The following is an 18,557-nucleotide window of genomic DNA, read 5'->3' on the forward strand; positions in this document are numbered from 1 at the left end:
CTGGGGCTGACACTGGCTCCACTATACGTCGTAACCGTGACCCTGCACAGGTCCCTTGCTGGAGTGGGTCGGGGTGTGGGGCTGGCTGGGCAGGGACATCCCTCCTGGGCACATGTCCAGGGGGGAGGAAAAGGAGCAGGATGGAAAAGGGGTGGGATGCAGGGGAAAAGCAGTTCAAGATCGCACAAGAGATTATGAGATTATTAGGAGATGTTTAGGGGAGGAACAAGCGTGGGAAAATAAAGGGGTAGCCAGCAACTGGAGCGAGTGCGGATGTGTGAGCAAATGCGTGATGGACCAGCTGGTGCACAGGTGAAGTGGCCTGGGAGCTGGGGGCAAGTGGATCTCTGGGGACCAGCTCTGGGTGTGAGGGGACCTGTTTGTCTCTTGGAGCGAGAGCACAGGGGGGTCAGCTATGGGACCTGGAAAGTCCTGGCCAGCTCTTTGTATGTGGTTGTATGTGTGTGTGTGTGACGGTGTTAATGTTAATCTTAATCAACATTAATCTTTAAAGTGTTATCATCCTGTGTATAGCCCTCACCCAGAACTGGGTTAAAAGACCAGTTAATAAGAAACCAGAATGATGAAGCTAGTGAGTGGGTATTTGATTGGAGGAGATCAAGATGTATATGTTTTAATTTAAGAACACTATGGTGATAGATAGTTTAGTTTGTTGTGGATTCTATATTGCTCGCTTCTGTAATTTTAAACAATGAAGACTTGTTGCTTAGAAGTTAGGTAACTAACAGGTGTGTGTTTTAGAAGTAGTGATAATTAATTTTAGCTATGGAAACTATAAACAGACGTGGTCCAAGCATGGCTCAGGGACAAATTGCGAACCTATAAGGTAAAGAGGAAATAAGTTCATGAAGAGTTCACTGCCCTGCCGACCACCAGAGACCACCCCAGACCCCCAAGAAGACCCTAAAGGCTTTAGTGCGCATGTGTTTAAGATGATGCAATATTATAATTAGTTCTCGGAAATGTAATGAATATGTAACAAGGAAACTTAAAATATGTATGAGAAGCATGGATATAAACAGAAAGGTGACTAGACCAGGTGTGCTTGATTTGTGGCAAGTCCACCGAGCACCCAGGCCTGAATAAAACAATATCTCTCCTGAGCGTGTGGAATTGGTTACTTGCACGCCGGGCACGAATCCGCTTTTCGGACAACAACGGTCTGTACTGGCAACTGGGGAGTTGGGGGGGGGCTTAAATGTCCGGGTGCCAGCAACTGGGGGCTTAAATGTCCAGGTGCCAGCAACTGGGGAGACTGGGATCCAGGGGCAGCAACTGAGCAAACTGAGCATCTGAGCCCAATTGCTGGAGGGATCCACCTTGTATATGTGTATATGCATATACATATATTCCTACTAGTGGACTTCCATCCTGCTCAGCCAGAGAGGGGAGCAGAATGAGGCTGTTGCTGCTGCCTATGTTCATGTGAGCACTCTGAGTGTCTATGATTTGCGTGGCCAGCCATGTATATGTGTATGTATGTGGTGTATGCGTGTCCCCCGTGTGCGTGTGCCTGCTGGGAATACATTTTCAGCCTCACTACTAGTTGGACCTGGGGACAAGGAGCTACAGCAGCCTCGCCTCTCTCAGGCTGTTGCTTCTGGCATGAAGTGTTTTCCTGTACCAGAAATAATTCCACTGGTTTTAGCTTCCAGAGATTACTGTAGAGGCTTTTGTTTCTGTGGGTTTTAAATCTGTGCTGAGGAAATGACTTTCCTTGAAACCAGAATGGCACTCTGACATTTCACTTCATAACATGAATGTATTCCTAGCAGATTTTTTTTTCCTGAGAAGTTAATTCTCTAGAGAAGAAACAGAAGCTCTGTGCATAAGGCTGGCTATGACTCTGTGTTAAAGCTGTTCCAGCGTGGGGATTTTAAACAGAAATATGCAGATTGATATGAGTGCGGCATGAATGGAAATATGTGTGTGAAAGGACCAGAAGAAACAGTAGAATGGCTTGTATTGCCAATGAAGACCTGTGTTCCCAGGGCACTGCTCCTGTTGACTGTCCTGGGACAGACAATCCTGTCCAGTTTAACTGCACATAGTATGGGCTCCTATAGCAAGCCTCTGCTCTTCGTTTTCTTCATTAGCAAGAGAGTCTTTCCTGAAGTCCAAACCCTCTTCCCCACTCTGTTCTGTAGCTCCCCAGCTATCTTCCCTTAACCATGGCAAAGGGATCAATGGCTACAAAGGCAGATTAGGAAGTCATCTAGGACACTAGCTGGAAAGAAAATGGAAGGCAAACCCTAATGCTGCTCGTCCTGGCTGACATGGAAGCTCTTTTCGAAATATGCTTGAAGTGGTAAAGGTGGCTGTGACTTTGTAGGCAATTGCTGGCTTTCCTGCAGTTACATATCTATAAGGTTATCAATAAATAAATATAAACACTTAATAACTCTCTATAAATAAGTGTGTCACTTGTGAGCTTCACGCAGTCACCTGCAGGTGTCAGGGAAATGTGTTGTTTTCCTGCTGCATGGCTAGCTAAATGTATTCTTCCGTCTTCTTCAGAAGCATCGGTGTATGGCAGCAACTAGGCCTCACGGCTGCCACAACCTGAAGAGAAGCGAGGGCACAAGGGTCAGAGTGAGTGTGTTTGGGGGACAGCATGGCAGGGGAGGCTCTCGCACTTCTCCTGTAGAAGCAGCACAGTGTGGGGCTCTGCTCTAATGCCTGTACACAAGTGCACACAGCGTGGGGAACAAACAGGAGGAGTCAGAAGTCCACGTGTAGTTGCTGAGTTGACCTCCTTGGGATTACAGAGACATGGTGGGATAGCTCTCCTGACTGGAGTGCTGCAACCGGTGGATAGAAGCTTTTTGGAAAAGTGTCCTGGTTTCGGCTGGGGTAGAGTTAATTTTCTTCCTAGTAGCTAGTATAGTGCTGTTTTGGATTTAGTATGAGAATAATGCTGGTAACACACTGATGTTTCAGTTGTTGCTAACTAGTGCTTACGTTAGTCAAGGACTTTTCAGCTTCCCATGCTCTGCCAGATGCACGAGAAGCTGGAAGGAGGCACAGCCAAGACAGCTGACCCAAACTGGCCAAAAGGATATTCCATACCATATGATGTCATGCTCAGCATATAAAGCTGGTGGAAGAAGAAGGAGGGGGAGATGTTCGAAGTTATGGCGTTTGTCTTCCCAAGTAACCATTACGCGTGATGGAGCCCTGCTTTCCTGGAGATGGCTGAACACCTGCCTGCCGATGGGAAGCAGTGAATGAATTCCTTGTTTTGCTTTGCTTGCGTGCACGGCTTTTGCTTTACCTATTAAACTGCCTTTATCTCAACCCATGTATTTTCTCACTTTTACTCTTCCAATTCTCTCTCCCATCTCACCAGGGGGGAGTGAGAGCAGCTGTGGGGGCTTAGTTGCTGGCTGGGGTTAAACCACGACAAAAAGACAGAGTAGGAAGCCAAAGAGGAGGCTATACACCTGCTATACACCAACACAGAAGAACTGGTTGAAGATGTGAAGGTTGAGAGCAGCCTCTTCTGCACCAAACATGAGACTGATGGATCCTGAGAGGAATGAGCAATACAAACAGCAGAATTACAACCTTGGACTTCCCAAGAGCAGACTTTGGCCTGTTCAGGGACCTGCGTGGCAGAATCCCATGTGAAACTGCTCTAAAGAGCAAAGGAGCCCAGGAGAACTGGTTGATCATCAAGGACAACTTCCTCAGAGCCCATTGAGGGCTCTGGGAATGGTCCATTACAGTGTGCAGAACGTTGAGCAGGCATGGCAGAAGGCCAGTGTGGGTGAATGTGGAGCTCCAGACTGAGCCAAAACACAAAAAGAAAGCACACAGAAGGTGGAAGCAGGGACAGGTTATTTGGGAGTAATATAAGCATGTAGAAATGTGGTTATGAAGACCAAAGCTCAGCTGGAGCTGGAACTAGCAAGGGAGGTGAAGGGCAGCAGGAAGGGTTTCTGTAAAGACACTAGTAGCAAAAGAAAGGCTAAGAAGAGTGTGCACACATTGGTCCACAGGGAAGGAGACCTAGTGAAAAGTGATAGGGAAAAGGCTGAGGTTCACAACGCCTTTTTTTTTGCCTTGGTTTGCACTGGTAGGGTTTGCTCTCAGGTCTCCCAGGTCCCTGAGCCTGTTATCAGAGTCCATGGGCATGAAGCAGTACCCACAGCAGAGGAAGATGAAGTTAGGGATCACTTAACCCACTTGGACATACAGGACTCCATGGACCGGAGTGGATGGGTCCGAGAGTGCTGAAGGAGCAGCCCAACATCATTGAGAGGCTGCTCCGTCCTCTTCAAAAGGTCATGGCATCGGGGGAGATTCCTGATCACCGGAGAAAGGCAAATACCACACTCCTCTGCAAGAAGGTGGCAAGGAGGATGGTCCAGGCCAATCAGCCTCACCTTGGTCCCTGGGAAGGTTATGGAGCAAATCCTCACAGAAGCCATTTCCAGGCATGAGAAGGGCAAGAAGGTGACTGGGAGCAGTCAGCACAGATTTACCAAGAGCAAAGCCTGCTGACCAACCTCATTGCTTTCTCTGACAAGGTGATTGGCTCTGTGGACAAGGGGAGGCCAATGGATGTTGGATACCTTGATGTCCTGGTTTCAGCTGGGATAGAGTTGAATTTCTTCCTAGTGCTGTGTTTTGGATTTAGTATGAGAAGAATGTTGGTAACACACTGATGTTTTTAGTCGTTGCTAAGTACCCTATAGTCAAGGACTCACTGCATGCTCTGCCAAGTGCACAAGAGGCTGGGAGGGAGCATAGTCGGGAGAGCTAGCCCAACTGGCCAATGGGGTATTCCATACCATGTGACATCATGTTCAGTATATGAAAGGTAGGCGTGATCCAGGAAGTAGCTATCGCTACTTGGTTATCAGTCAGTGCAGGTGGGGAGCAATTGCATTGTATATCACTCATTTTGTATATTCTATCTTTTTTTTTTTTTCTTTTTTCCCTTTTCTGTTCTATTAAACTGTCCTTATCTCAACCTACGAGTTTTTCTCACTCTTACCCTTCCGATTCTCTCCCCGTCCCACAGGGGGTGGGGGGGAGGAGTGAGTGAGTGGCTGCGTGGTGTTTGGCTGCCTGCCAGGTTAAACCACGACACTTGGCTTTAGCAAGGCCTTTGACACCGTCTCCTAGTTTCTTGTACAAACAAATATGGGCCGGATAAGTGGATGATAAGATGGGTGGAAACTTGGCTGGCCTACTGATGTCAGAGGTGCCATCAGTGGTGCAAAGTCCAGCTGGCAGCCAGCATATTAGTGGGGTCCCTCGGGGACTGTGACTGACCCATAAACCCTGCAATGGAAGAAGGCTCAGGGGAGAAGGGCAAGGGCGATGTGCCCACGAAGCTCAGAGAGTAACGCAGGGTGTGACTGACCACGGCTGTTGCAAAGAAGCTGACTTTGTCTCAACACAAAGGGGACCAGAGGGTGGCCTTTGTTGTAGATAACTGGCTATGTCAGTTGAATGGATCAGCTGGTGGTGTAAATGTTTCTTTCTGAGTTCATCAAAAGAGCGCGAGTGTCTCCCCGTGTTAGCCAAACCAGCATGGGGAGAGTGAATATGGGGCTCAGCCCAACATAGGGTATAAATACCAAACAACTAACAAAGGAATTTTGAAGAGAGAAACAGGCTTGAGCTGGCTTCAACCCACGTATTCCTTCCTGAGGATTGGGGATGCAGAGCGTCATGATGGTGAGCATATTATGGAGACTGGTAATGGGAATCACATTGGTATTGTGATTGAACTGTGTATTGCAATTGCTATATTTTCCTAAGTGTAACTTATATTTGTATTGTGTTTTCAGTATATTTTGTATCTCCCTGCTAAATCAGAAACCCTGTATAACATCAACTATCTTCAAATAAGTAAATCTGATATTAAACATTACGCCCACCACATATGGAATATCTAAAAGAACCTGATCAGAGAGAATCGGACTCCGACAGGGGTCAGTACTGGGACTGTAATGTTTAAAGTCTTCATTAAAGACCTTGATGATAGGACAGAATGCACTCTCGGCAAGAGTGCAGATGGCACCAAATTGGAAGTATTGTCAGTATGCTGAAGGCCATAGCTGCTATTCAGAGGGACCTAGACAAGCCGGACAAGTGGGCTGACAGGAACCTCCTGAAGTTCCACAAAAGCAAATGCGAAGTCCTGCACCAGGAATGGAATAGCCCCGTGCAACCATACAGGCTGTGGCTGACTGTCTAGGAAGAAGCTCTGCAGAGAAAGACCTGGGGGTCCCAGTGGACAACCAGTTGACCATGAGCTAACGATGTGCTCGTGTGGCAAAGAAGCCTGTCAGCATCCTGGCGTGAGAGTAACGTGAGACCACCAAGCTGGCTGAGGCACAGGACGTACGAGGAGAGGCTGAGAGAGCTGGGTCTGTCCAGCCTGGAGAAGAGAAGGCAAAGGGGAGACCTTATCGCTCTTTGCAACTGCTCGATTGCAGGATGCAAAGAACACACAGCCAGACTTTTCTCCAAGGTGCACAGGGAAAGGATGAACGGCAAAAGGCACAAGTTGGAATATGAGAAATTCCATTTAGATATTAGGATTTTTTTTTTTAATGAGGGTGTGGTCAGACGCTCGGGCAAACTGGCCCAGAAAAGTTATGGGATCTCTGTCCTTGGAGGTGTTCAAGGCTCAGCTGGACACAATCCTGGGCAGCCTGACCTAATTAGACCTGCTCTGAGCAGGAGGTTGGACTAGATACCTCTGGAGGTCCCTTCCAGCCTAAATTATTCTGTGATGCTATGATTTTTTTTAAGTAGAGCATCTTCTTTCCTAGAAGCATTACAATACACGGCATGGGCTGTCAGGTTTGGGGAGTGGTCAGGAGAGAGGAAGGAGAGGAATTTCCCCTCCCAGGTTAGTTTGTTTGACATCTTAGACATTTGTTTGCTTGTGTGTCTTGGGGGCGGATTTTGCCCACATCCTGTCATACAATTCTCGTGGGCATGTCTCTCGTTCTCTTGCTCACTACCCATAGCGGGCAGCAGGCTCTGAATTAAGAGTCCATCAGCCTAACTAAAATTTCTGTGCTGAATATTTTGGTGAAAGCTAATAGTCTCAGCACAACAAAAGGTGAGACTTATACAGTGGGAGATGAAGGTAAAGAGAGGCTAGTTAGTTGTTTGTTTTGGTAACTAATATTTACACGCACAGTATTCATTTTTTGTAAAGACCATTGTATTTATACTTGCAGAATAAAATAATGAGAGACAAGTTTAACACAGTTTCTAATCACCATGAAAGCTTTCATGAAAAAACAAACCCTTAGCAAATCTTCTAACCACTCGGTCAGGCTTGGCAAATGTAAGAGATAGGAGGTATGTTGGAACTTTCTCCTAAGGAAAGGAGATTCTCTCTTTAAACGTGTTTTATGCGTGTGCATTTGTAAACCAAATCCAACAGCTAGTTCCTTCACAGTAGACTTATAAATCTTTTTCTGTGGGAATACAGTAACATAAGAGCATTGTACTTCAGTTATTGTATCACTAGAGGCATGGTTTTGTCAAAGACCAAACTTTTAGGTATCTTGGAAAACACACCCCATTGTGCTATTGATGAGTATAAAATCACAAAGGGTTCTCATACAAACACATCCTTTTCCAATATATATACAAGTATAGTTTCAGGGGTTTCGTCGGGATGTATTTCAAAATGACAAACATTTTGTTCAGTGTCAAGACAAATGTCTTGGGCTTCGATGGTGTTATTCTCACAAATAAATCCATTTTGTTCCTGTACAACACATGCGTTAACATCAACAGTTTGCCATTTGTTTCTGTTTCGTTGGGCCCACACTCTATGTTCTAATGGATAGAGATTAGTTCCATTGTGATTTAATCCTAACGCAATGATTGGGTATATGGTATATACCGAAGCATTGCATATATATGGTTAAGATAAAAGCTGTGGCCTTATTGTTGATGGGGTCATAAGTGAGATTGACTAAATACCACCAGGATTGGAATTCTTTTTCAAATTTAGTTGCATTATCCCAAATTACCTTTCAAATTTCAGTGGGTAAGGTGCCCTCTTCACCTTCTTTTATAACTGCTGTGACCATAGATTGCATCCACAGTTGAGCTTGGATACAATTTAGAGCTAGAGAAACATTATTAGAGGCGGTGGAGTAGCCCTGTATGTTAGGGAGCGCTTCGACTGTCTAGAGCTCGATGGTAGTGATGACGAGGTCGAGTGCTTGTGGGTAAGGATGAGGGGGAAGGCCAACAAGGCAGATATCCTGCTGGGAGTCTGTTATAGACCGCCTAACCAGGACGAGGAGGCAGACGAAATATTCTACCAGAGGCTGGCAGGAGTCTCCCAGTCGCTAGTCCTTGTTCTCGTGGGGGACTTCAACTTTCCGGATGTCTGCTGGAAATACCACACGGCAGAGAGGAAACAGTCGAGGAGGTTCCTGGAGTGTGTGGAGGATAACTTCCTGACGCAGCTGGTAAGCGAGCCCACTAGGGGAGATGCCTCGCTTGACCTGCTGTTCACGAACAGAGAAGGGCTGGTGGGAGATGTGGTGGTCGGAGGCCGGCTTGGACTTAGCGACTATGAAATGGTAGAATTTTCGATACTTGGTGAAGTAAAGAGGGGGGCCAGCAAAACCGCTACCATGGACTTCCGGCGGGCGGACTTTGGCCTGCTCAGGACACTGGTCGAGAGGGTCCCTTGGGAGACAGTCCTGAAGGGCAAAGGGGTCCAGGAAGGCTGGACGTTCTTCAAGAAGGAAGTCTTAAAGGCGCAGGAGCGGGCTGTCCCCATGTGCCGCAAGAAGAACGGGCGGGGAAGGCGACCGGCCTGGCTGAACGGGGAGCTCTGGCTGGGACTCAGGGAAAAAAGGAGAGTTTATCACTTGTGGAGGAAGGGTCAGGCAACTCAGGAAGAGTACAGGGATCGCGTTAGGTCGTGCAGAGAGGAAATTAGAAAGGCAAAAGCCCGGCTAGAACTCAACCTGGCCACTGTCGTGAGAGACAACAAAAAATGCTTTTATAAGTATGTTAATGACAAAAGGAGAGCCAAGGAGAATCTCCATCCTCTATTGGATGCGGGGATGAACGTTGCCACCAAGGACAAGGAAAAGGCTGAGGTACTCAACGCCTTCTTTGCCTCAGTCTTTAGTAGTCAGAGTGGTTATCCTCAGGGTACTCAGCCCCCTGAGCTGGAAGACAGGGACAACGAGCAGGATGAACCCCCCATAATTCAAGAGGATGAAGTTAATAACCTGCTATGCCACCTGGACGTTCACAAGTCTATGGGGCCGGATGGGATCCACCCGAGGGTACTGAGGGAGCTGGCGGAGGAGCTTGCCGAGCCGCTCTCCATCATTTACCAGCAGTCCTGGTTAACTGGGGAGGTCCCGGACAACTGGAGGCTTGCCAATGTGACTCCCATCTACAAGAAGGGCCGGAGGGAGGATCCGGGGTACTACAGACCGGTCAGCCTGACCTCGGTGCCGGGGAAGATCATGTAGCGGTTGGTTTTGAGGGTGCTCACGAGCCATGTCCGGGACAACCAGGGGATCAGGCCCAGCCAGCACGGGTTCATGGAAGGCAGGTCCTGCTTGACTAACCTGATCTCCTTCTATGACCAGGTGACCCGCCTAGTGGATGAGGGAAAGGCAGTGGATGTGGTCTACTTGGACTTCAGTAAGGCCTTTGACACTGTCTCCCACAGCATTCTCCTAGGGAAGCTGGCGGCTCACAGCCTAGACAGGTGCACTCTTCGCTGGGTAAAAAACTGGCTGGACGGCCGAGCCCAGAGAGTTGTGGTGAACGGAGTTAAATCCAGTTGGCGGCCGGTCACGAGCGGTGTTCCCCAGGGCTCAGTGCTGGGGCCGGTCTTGTTCAATATCTTTATCAACAATCTGGACGAGGGGATCGAGTGCTCCCTCAGTAAGTTTGCAGACAACACCAAGTTGGGCGGGAGTGTTGATCTGCTGGAGGGTAGGAAGGCTCTGCAGAGGGACCTGGACAGGCTGGATCGATGGGCTGAGGCCAACTGCATGAGGTTCAACAAGGCCAAGTGCCGGGTCCTGCACTTCGGCCACAACAACCCCAGGCAACGCTACAGGCTTGGGGAAGAGTGGCTGGAAAGCTGCCCAGAGGAAAAGGACCTGGGGGTGCTGATTGACAGCCGGCTGAACATGAGCCGGCAGTGTGCTCAGGTGGCCAAGAAGGCCAATGGCATCCTGGCCTGTATCAGAAATAGTGTGGCCAGCAGGAGCAGGGAGGTGATTGTGCCCCAGTACTCGGCACTGGTGAGGCCGCACCTCGAATACTGTGTTCAGTTTTGGGCCCCTCACTACAAGAAGGACATGGAGGTGCTGGAGCGTGTCCAGAGGAGGGCAACGAAGCTGGTGAAGGGCCTGAAGCACAAGTCTTATGAGGAGCGGCTGAGGGAACTGGGGTTGTTTAGTCTGGAGAAGAGGAGGCTGAGGGGAGACCTCATTGTGCTCTACAACTACGTAAAAGGAGGTTGTAGCGAGGTGGGTGTTGGTCTCTTCTGCCAAGTAACTAGTGATAGGACAAGAGGAAATGGCCTCAAGTTGCACCAAGGGAGGTTTAGATTGAACATTAGGAGAAATTTCTTTACTGAAAGAGTGGTCAGGCCTTGGAACAGGCTGCCCAGGGAAGTGGTGGAGTCACCATCCCTGGAGGTATTTAAAAGACGTGTAGATGAGGCCCTTAGGGACATGGTGTAGTGGGCATGGTGGTGTTGGGTTGACGGTTGGACACGATGATCTTAGAGGTCTTTTCCAACCTGTATGATTCTATGATTCTATGATTCTATTTTGGGCTACACCAAGCGCATCCACAATCAGCTGGTGGTCCGTTTCATTAATTCTTTCCCACTGAGGCAGTATATCAGATCAGAGCCATTGGTTAGTTCCCAATGCTAACAGAGAAGACTGCAATGGGTGTTCTAATTTGTTTAAATCACTTGTTGTGCTCAGTTTATTTACGAGTACTTCGGCATCTATACTATTTAAGACTCCCGCTCCTGCCCCTATAATACTGGTCACATTTCTCCTTGTTCGCCTTGGAGAGGTGAGGGTTTGCCCATGTAACCATCCTGCATAGGACGTACTTAGGAATGGTGAACAGGTCAGTTAAGATTGTAGAGATATTAATTTGCATCAATAGTTCTATTTGTTTAAGAGACCATGATGGATTAAATAACACTCATTGTTGGCTTATATTTTTGATCACATATGGTCCAATTTCAGAAGTTTATTGGGGATAGAGTTTTCTTATGCTTTACAATCAGGGCGGATGTTGTTGCATTACTAGGCATGGTAATGTCTGTTTTAAATTTAAATGGTAGTCCCACACTATGGTAAGCCCAGAGGCAGACTACAAAGCCAGGTTGTACTAAGGTAAAATTGTATCAACAGTCCAATCTTTCAGAGGCGCAAAGTTTCGTATCTTTTGCTATTGACTTTGATGTAATGTTGTACACAGAAATCTGAGATGCCTTCTCATGGGTAGACCCGCTGATCATCCGGCATCCTATTTTAATTTCTTTCCCTGCCGTTCCCTGAAGTTGGGGAACTTTATCATCAGCTTCATCTTTATCCAAGCTCTATTCGTTTTCTAAGTGTATTTCGGGTCTGTGCATGAGCACGGTGGAAAGATTTACATCTCCCTTGCTAGAGTGCACTCCCATACTCCCGGTGTACTGAACAGGAGCTTGAGACCATGGCCGCTCCAGGGTTCTTTGACCAGAGGTTAAGAGGAGCAGCATTGTTAGGGTCTGGAACAGTGACATGAACACAGCATTTCCGTTTGCCATCCTGCGGGATGCTGTAAGAGAAAATAGAGACTTGTTTCGATGGGGAGAGTCCGAATGGGTTACCCCATTAAAAAGAAGGAAAAATCCATCGCGCGCTAATCCTATGTTTTGCACCACTGCTATTGGTAGCTTCCCAGGCAAGTAGGCCACGAGGTTTAGTTAAAGTCATAGGCACAGTACCAATGGATGGTAGATTGACCATCACAGGCTGTCCTGGCTGTAATGTCGTCGGATATTTTCTTTTCCCAGTAGGTGGAATGCTAAGCTTAGTTTTTTCAAAGAATGCTCGGCTTACAGGGCTTCCAGTAGGCCCGTATTGATTATTTAATTGATGGAGTACTTTGGGAAGTCTCATATCCCATTGAGCCTCATACAGTTTGAGATTCCTTTTCAATAAGCCATTAGCTCTTTCTACCATCCCATTTGATTGAGGGTAGTATGGGGTGTGGAATACTCATTTAATTCTCTCTTGTTTTGTCCAATCTTGCACTTCCTTACACAAAAAATGTGGGCCATTATCACTTTGGATAACATCAGGAGTAGATAGATTTGAGAATCAAAATGACAGCCCGCGCACTGTATTTTGCCCATCAGCTTTCTGACACTTAGTCGCCCTAAGCAAGCCGGAGACTACTTCCACTCCTGTGAGGATGTATCGATATCCTGCAGAGGATTTGAATGGTCCGATGTAATCAATTTGCCATGTAAACCGTAAAGTTTTCCCTTCATTGACAGGTAGAGGTGGTGCTTTAGTAGGATGATCTGCTTGTAATTTCAATCTGCACTGGGGACATTCTGTAAGAATAGTTTCACAAGTTTTTCTGTTTATAGGCCAGCCTTTACTCTGTGCAGCAAAGTGCAGTGCTTCTTTACCTGTGTGGCCTAGGTTTTGATGTAACCATTCTCCCAATTGATACCACTCAGGATTTAAGGTGTTTTTCCTAATTTTAGCTCATCTACCTTTTGATTCCACTTTGTGGCTGGTTGATTATCCTTAGCATGAGCTTTTACCCTTCCCATCTTGAAAGGTGTTTTCTCAGCTATATCTAGTAATAATTGCCAATCTTTGTTTCTCCAAACTGGGGATCTATTTACTTCCCAATTCAAGGTTTCCCATTGACAGAGCCACTGTGTGGCACCGGCCCACACAGCATAAGAGTCTACATATATGATTTTTGCTCCATTCTGTGCTGCCAAACAACTGCTCTTCTTTCTCCTTCTTGTGCACTCTCTTCACCTTCCCCTATTACATGTTTGCCGGTGGTAATATCTAATGCAATGGCCTTATATTGCCATTTACCATTTACCCTTTTAGCTGAAGCATCCATAAACCAAATGTTTTCTGTTGGTGTACCCTCAGTGAGGGGCGGTGCATCCAGAACGGGTGAAGGTTTAAAAGGCTGTTGTAAGGCTAAAGGGTCTGTGTTTATGGGCATCTGCCATTTGGAAACCTTAGTGTGTCCTTTGGATTAATTGCATATTTTCTGCAACTCCTGTTAGGTCTAGTAAATTAAATGGTCCACTAGTTCGCACAGGTTGCCCCGATGTATTTTCTCAACTTGTTTAACCGCTTGGACTAAAGATGAAAGTCCCTTTTCCCATTCACAGTATCGTTGTTCTGTTTCTTTAAATGTGGTTAAGCTAAACAATAAAGATCTTTTTGGCTCATCAGGGCCAGTGGGGAACAGGTTACAGTAAGTAGCGAAACCCCATTCAGCTATAATGGGGTCGTGGGGGTGTACTGGTCCCTGTGGCTGATATGTTTTTAATTCTTCAGTTAGAGATTTGACTGCCTCTTTATGTTCTAATTTCCACTCCCAGGGTTTGCCTTTCCGTAAGAGTGAGTATAATGGACGGGAAATGATAGATAATCCAGGTGCATGCTTCCTCCCATATCCTGAAGTTCCCGTTAATTGTTGTAACTCCTTCCTTGATTGAGGCATTTGCAGCTCTTCGATTTTTCTTAAGGTATCTGGAGGAATCACTGCACTGCCTGCTATCCACCAAGTACCTAAAAATTTTAATTCTTTACTTGGTCCCTGCCATTTTCCGGGTGGAATCTCAATTTCTGCTTTATTTAGTGCTTGCCATACTGCTGCTGCCCCTTCCACCACCTTTTCAGGGGAAGTTCCTCCAATCAGAATATCATCTCTATATTGGTACAGTTTCACTTCTTGCAGGAGGAGTGAGACTGTCTCTAAACGTTCAGCAAGTGCAGCATGAGCAGTTGTGGGTGAATGTTTATATCCCTGTGGGAGTCTGTTAAAGGTATATTGTATTCCCTCCCAATTGAAAGCAAACTTCTCTCTATTCTCCTCCTTCAAGAGAACCATAAAGAACATATCTTTTACACCTAGCGCTGCCATCCATGGGTGTGCAGCTGCTTCCAAAGTAGCTATTAAGTTTGCAATGTTTGGCACAGCAGCTGTTAGCGGGGCTGTATCGGCATTCAGGCGCCAATAATCAATTGTCAAACGCCACCTCCCGCCTGGTTTCTGAACTGGCCGGAGAGGTGAGTTATACGGGGAGTGGGTTCTGGAGATAATCTGTTGTTTCTCCAAATCAGGTATGACTTCAGAAATTCCGTTTCGTGCTGCAGCAGAAATCGGATATTGCGGTATGTTAGTGATTTTTGACTCAGGGAGGGCGGGGGCTGCGCGAAGTGCACGCACTCTAGCCACCCGATTTCCACCGGGGTTGGGATTGACGTCTGAGCCGAAGGACCACATGCTGCCATTTGGCAGGTGCCAGGTTCATCTGTTTAAAACATCGAAACCTAAAATATTTTGATGATGATCTTTAATTGCAAAGCCAGTAGTCAACATGCGCTTCTTGCCTAGAGCCATAAATTGACCTTGGCAGTTTGGCACTCAACACTCCCTCTGTTCACACCGGTAATCTTAACTCTTTGCCGTCTGGATCACACGCCCAGCTTCTCGGCATCTTGTTGTGTTAGTACTGAAATTTGTGCTCCCGTATGTATTAAAAACTTCACGGATCGTCCTTGAGGACCAACTGGAATTAAAATGTGTGGGCCATCATCACTTACCCACTGATAAGCCTCCACGTTCCGGACAGGCAGGCCCAATTGCCTCCCAGACACTACTTGTTTTTTGGCTTCATGCCCTGCAATTCCTCCCTAAGGGGGAGGAAGGGGTTGTCTCCCTTTCTGGGGACTGGCGCAGGAGGAGTTGAAATACTCTCCTTGCTTTCACGGTTATCTCGTTTCTGGAATGTTTCAGTCAGACTCACTATAATGCCAGTAGGCTGGCCTTGGGCTCTGGGAATGCCTAGGGCTAAAGCATTCCTCCATACCTTTAGGTGGTCTTCAGCGGCTTCTCAAGTATGACAATTGTCACGAGCCCATTCTTCTGAGAAGTTGGGACTCCACGCCCCTGTAAATAATTGGTGATACTACTTGCCATCCTGTCAACTACGCCAATTTGTCAAAGACGGAGTGAGAGTGCACTTCACTTGCAAGAGAGAAGCAACGATATACTTTATTAATATAAAACAGTTAACAAAGTTCAATGGTAAAGTTGTTTAACAAGATTTGATGGCAAGATACACTTGATTATTCACTGCACAGAGAACAGGCTCAGACAAAACTGTCAGGGAGACCCTCCCGTTGAGTCATGAGGTTCAGAACGGACCCCCTTGCTTTCTAAACTCCTTCTCAGAGAGGAGTCTAGGTGCGGCTGGAGCCAACCCTAGTCCCAGACTTGGTCAGCAGTTTATGTCTAAAGGATTATATATGCACAATCAATCCTTTATATCACTTAGCTAAGATTTCAAAGTTTAGCATGCTGTTAGTCACTTACTGAGAATCTGTTGCGGCAAAGAATCTCTCAACCTCAAGGAGTAACCCTGAGAGGCGTCGCTACGCAAGGGAAGATCCTGGCGTGCAGCCCGCTGCCCTGTGGGAGAGCTCAAGGGGTCCTGGGCTGTCCGCTATTTGTCGAGTAAGATGACTGACTTATAGTTGTATTTGCATACCAGCAAGAGGTCTGGGTCCCTGCGCCAGACAGCTTGTGGCTACTGTGATGCCATCCGTCCCCAAAGTCCAGCGTAAGCAGGATGCAGCCGTCACCACCGCCACTGGTGGTTACTGCTTATGGGGGGGGCAGGGAGGGAGGGAGCACATCTTTGAAGAACACTGGATGTTAAAACATCTCCAGAACTTATTGTACAAATTCTGCAAGGTTGACTGCTCTTATTGCTCCATTAATAGGGACCATATAATCTTTCTTCCCTTAAACCATTATATGCTTACTTTGCTCTCAGTTCAGCACCAACTGTACAACTTAACAACGGTAACTTGTCCACTGGTGACTTCTGCAGATCCTTCAGCTCAACCTCTCTCAAACAAAACTGGTTTCTGTTTGCATAGACGTTAGTAAATGGTGCAAACAAGAGTATCTTAATGTGTTCCTTAGACTAGGCGATCGAACCATGCCCTCCGTTACGCAGTACTCTTCCTGCAGCCGTGACTGCAGGGTTAAAAGCAACCACCAGGGCCCGGGCAGCATTCACCTCCCACCCCGAGGCGCCCGGCAGCCTGGACTCTGGGCCAATGCTGGTAAGCAGCTGCCTGGCCTTGGACAGAGCGCTCTGAGACAAAGCTGGCAGGCGTTTCCGTGGGGGATGCCCCTGCTTCTCTTGGGAACTGTGTTTAAGCCAAGATCCTTGTCCTGACCCCCATCTGCACTGGGCTGCAGCTGCATCGCAGCCGTGCCTGCGCCTGGCCGCTGGCAAGTGGCGTGTGGAGGTGGCTACTTGGGGGGCTATGGCTTCTCTCACTCTCCAGCTGCTGCGCTGCATCGCAGGCGTCAGGGAGCAGCGGGAAGGGGGGCTGGTAGCGAGGTGAGCCAGCCATGAGCGACCTCACCGACAGGGAGCCCCGATGCAGAGTGGCAAGTCCGGGTCGGGATCAGGGCTGGAGACAGCAGTCAGGGTCAGATGGGGCAGGTCCGAGTTCAAGGTGGGAAGCAGAGCCACTGGGTCCGGGTCAGGGCCAGATCGGTGAAGGTTTGAGACTGAGCATGGATGTAGCTGCTGCCCAGCTGCAGCGCAGCACCGGCGGGGGTGGGCAGTAAAGCTTCAGCTTAAAAGCAGTTCCCAAGGGGAAGGAGGGGCAGGCCCTCACGTCCTGCTTTCTTCACAACAGCTCTGGTCAGCGAAGGAGCTGGCCTCGGACTCAGCCAGCTGAACTCTTTCCGGTGACCAAGTAAACACCTAGAAGTGGGATGACATCAGGATGCTGTGGCTAGTAACTTCGTTCACAGCAGTTCTGTGCCAGGAGTCTGTGCCATTGTCGTGAGGGGTTTGTTTGTGCCTTTCCTTACTTGGAAGAGAAGGAAAATTATGAATAACAAGGTGAAGCAACAGTGCCCCCCATTCACGTATATTCGTCTAGTGTGGCTTCACACTAGTCCATGACATGAGAATCTCTGTTGCTGCCACTTGTTTCTTACTCTGAAGCTACTTTCACTCATTTGGCACTGCTCATGGCTTATGTTTGCCTGGAGGTCTTGCTTAACATATTGCCTGGATTTTCTTGAATAGCTTTCCAGAAAGCCCAGATCCACCTTCTTTCTGTAGTCAGTGACATGACCAAGCTTCAAGCCTGAAGCAACCCAGCTGCCACTCTTCTTGCGCGTGTTATAATGTGGTGGTTTGTGGGAGCAAGAACAGGACACGTCTGGTTAACGCTGATGCCTCAGAACAACACAGGGGGTGGTATTCTTAGTCACTGCAGCTTTTATGTGTCAGTCCCAACAGTCAGCAATGAAAACAAACCACAGTGTTAGGACTGGTGGATCACCATTGAGCCATTCAGGGAGATTCTTCCATTGTGAAGATCAAACCTATCCTGCCAACGTCTCCCAGGCTGGATTTGGTCCATGGGTACTTCCATCAAAACCACCCTCTTTTTTTCTTCAAAAAGCTTCCTACTCCCTCTGTCCCTTGAGACATCTCCTGTGCCTGACAGAGGCCTGTCACTGTGCCTGCGCTAAGCTTCTAGAGGTAGGAGCCATCATGTCCACCATGGCTATTCAGTGCATCCCCAGCAAGAAAAAAAGGAAGTTGTACCTCATGCAAAATAAAGTCCCAGTGAAAAATCCACCAAAAGAGGAAAATTTAACGGCCCCAAAGTACCAGGCTGATCAGATGCTGTGGTAGTCATACCTGTTCTTTAGTTTTCAGCATTTTTTTTTAATAGAAGAGAGGTCTTTTCAGCAGTCTCAGCTTTCCACAAAAGTAAGCATAGTCATGCAAAGCACACACTTTTTGAAAAGGTTAGCAGAGTCAGCAACCACCAAACCCAATTTTGACAGAGTTTTCAGCCACCCCCCTAGTTGGACTATCAGGAAGTCCCTGATTAGAAGCTTCTTTTGCAGACCAGCCAAGTCTGGCACAAAATCACTCCAGCCTTCCCTAGTGGGTGGGGGATTACCCTTACCCAGAGTTAGTTATAACATCATATCCCTTTGCCATGGGGACCATTCCTACAACCTCTGCAGAATCCAGAGTCACTGTAGCTAAAACTCTGCTTCGTCAGCAAAGACTGTGCAAATTTCAGCCTATGATTCATGGGGAAAACTGTTCAGAAATCTCTGGCTTGCTTTTGAACTATTTCCGGTCACTGTTTTTGTTGGCTTCATGGGGGAAGAGAATTTGAATAACTGTCTTTAGAGACCTTTATTTTGTGCATTGCATACCA

At 47.4% G+C, this 18,557-nt stretch overlaps 1 pseudogene; it reads right to left on the reverse strand.

The window, feature by feature from the left end:
• Window positions 1-7,556: 7,556 nt before the first annotated feature.
• On the reverse strand, window positions 7,557-11,268 carry LOC142081111 (uncharacterized; annotated as a pseudogene).
• Between the last annotated feature and the right edge of the window lie 7,289 nt (window positions 11,269-18,557).

The sequence above is a fragment of the Calonectris borealis genome, chromosome 1 (assembly GCF_964195595.1).
Source record: "Calonectris borealis chromosome 1, bCalBor7.hap1.2, whole genome shotgun sequence".
NCBI lineage: Eukaryota > Metazoa > Chordata > Aves > Procellariiformes > Procellariidae > Calonectris > Calonectris borealis.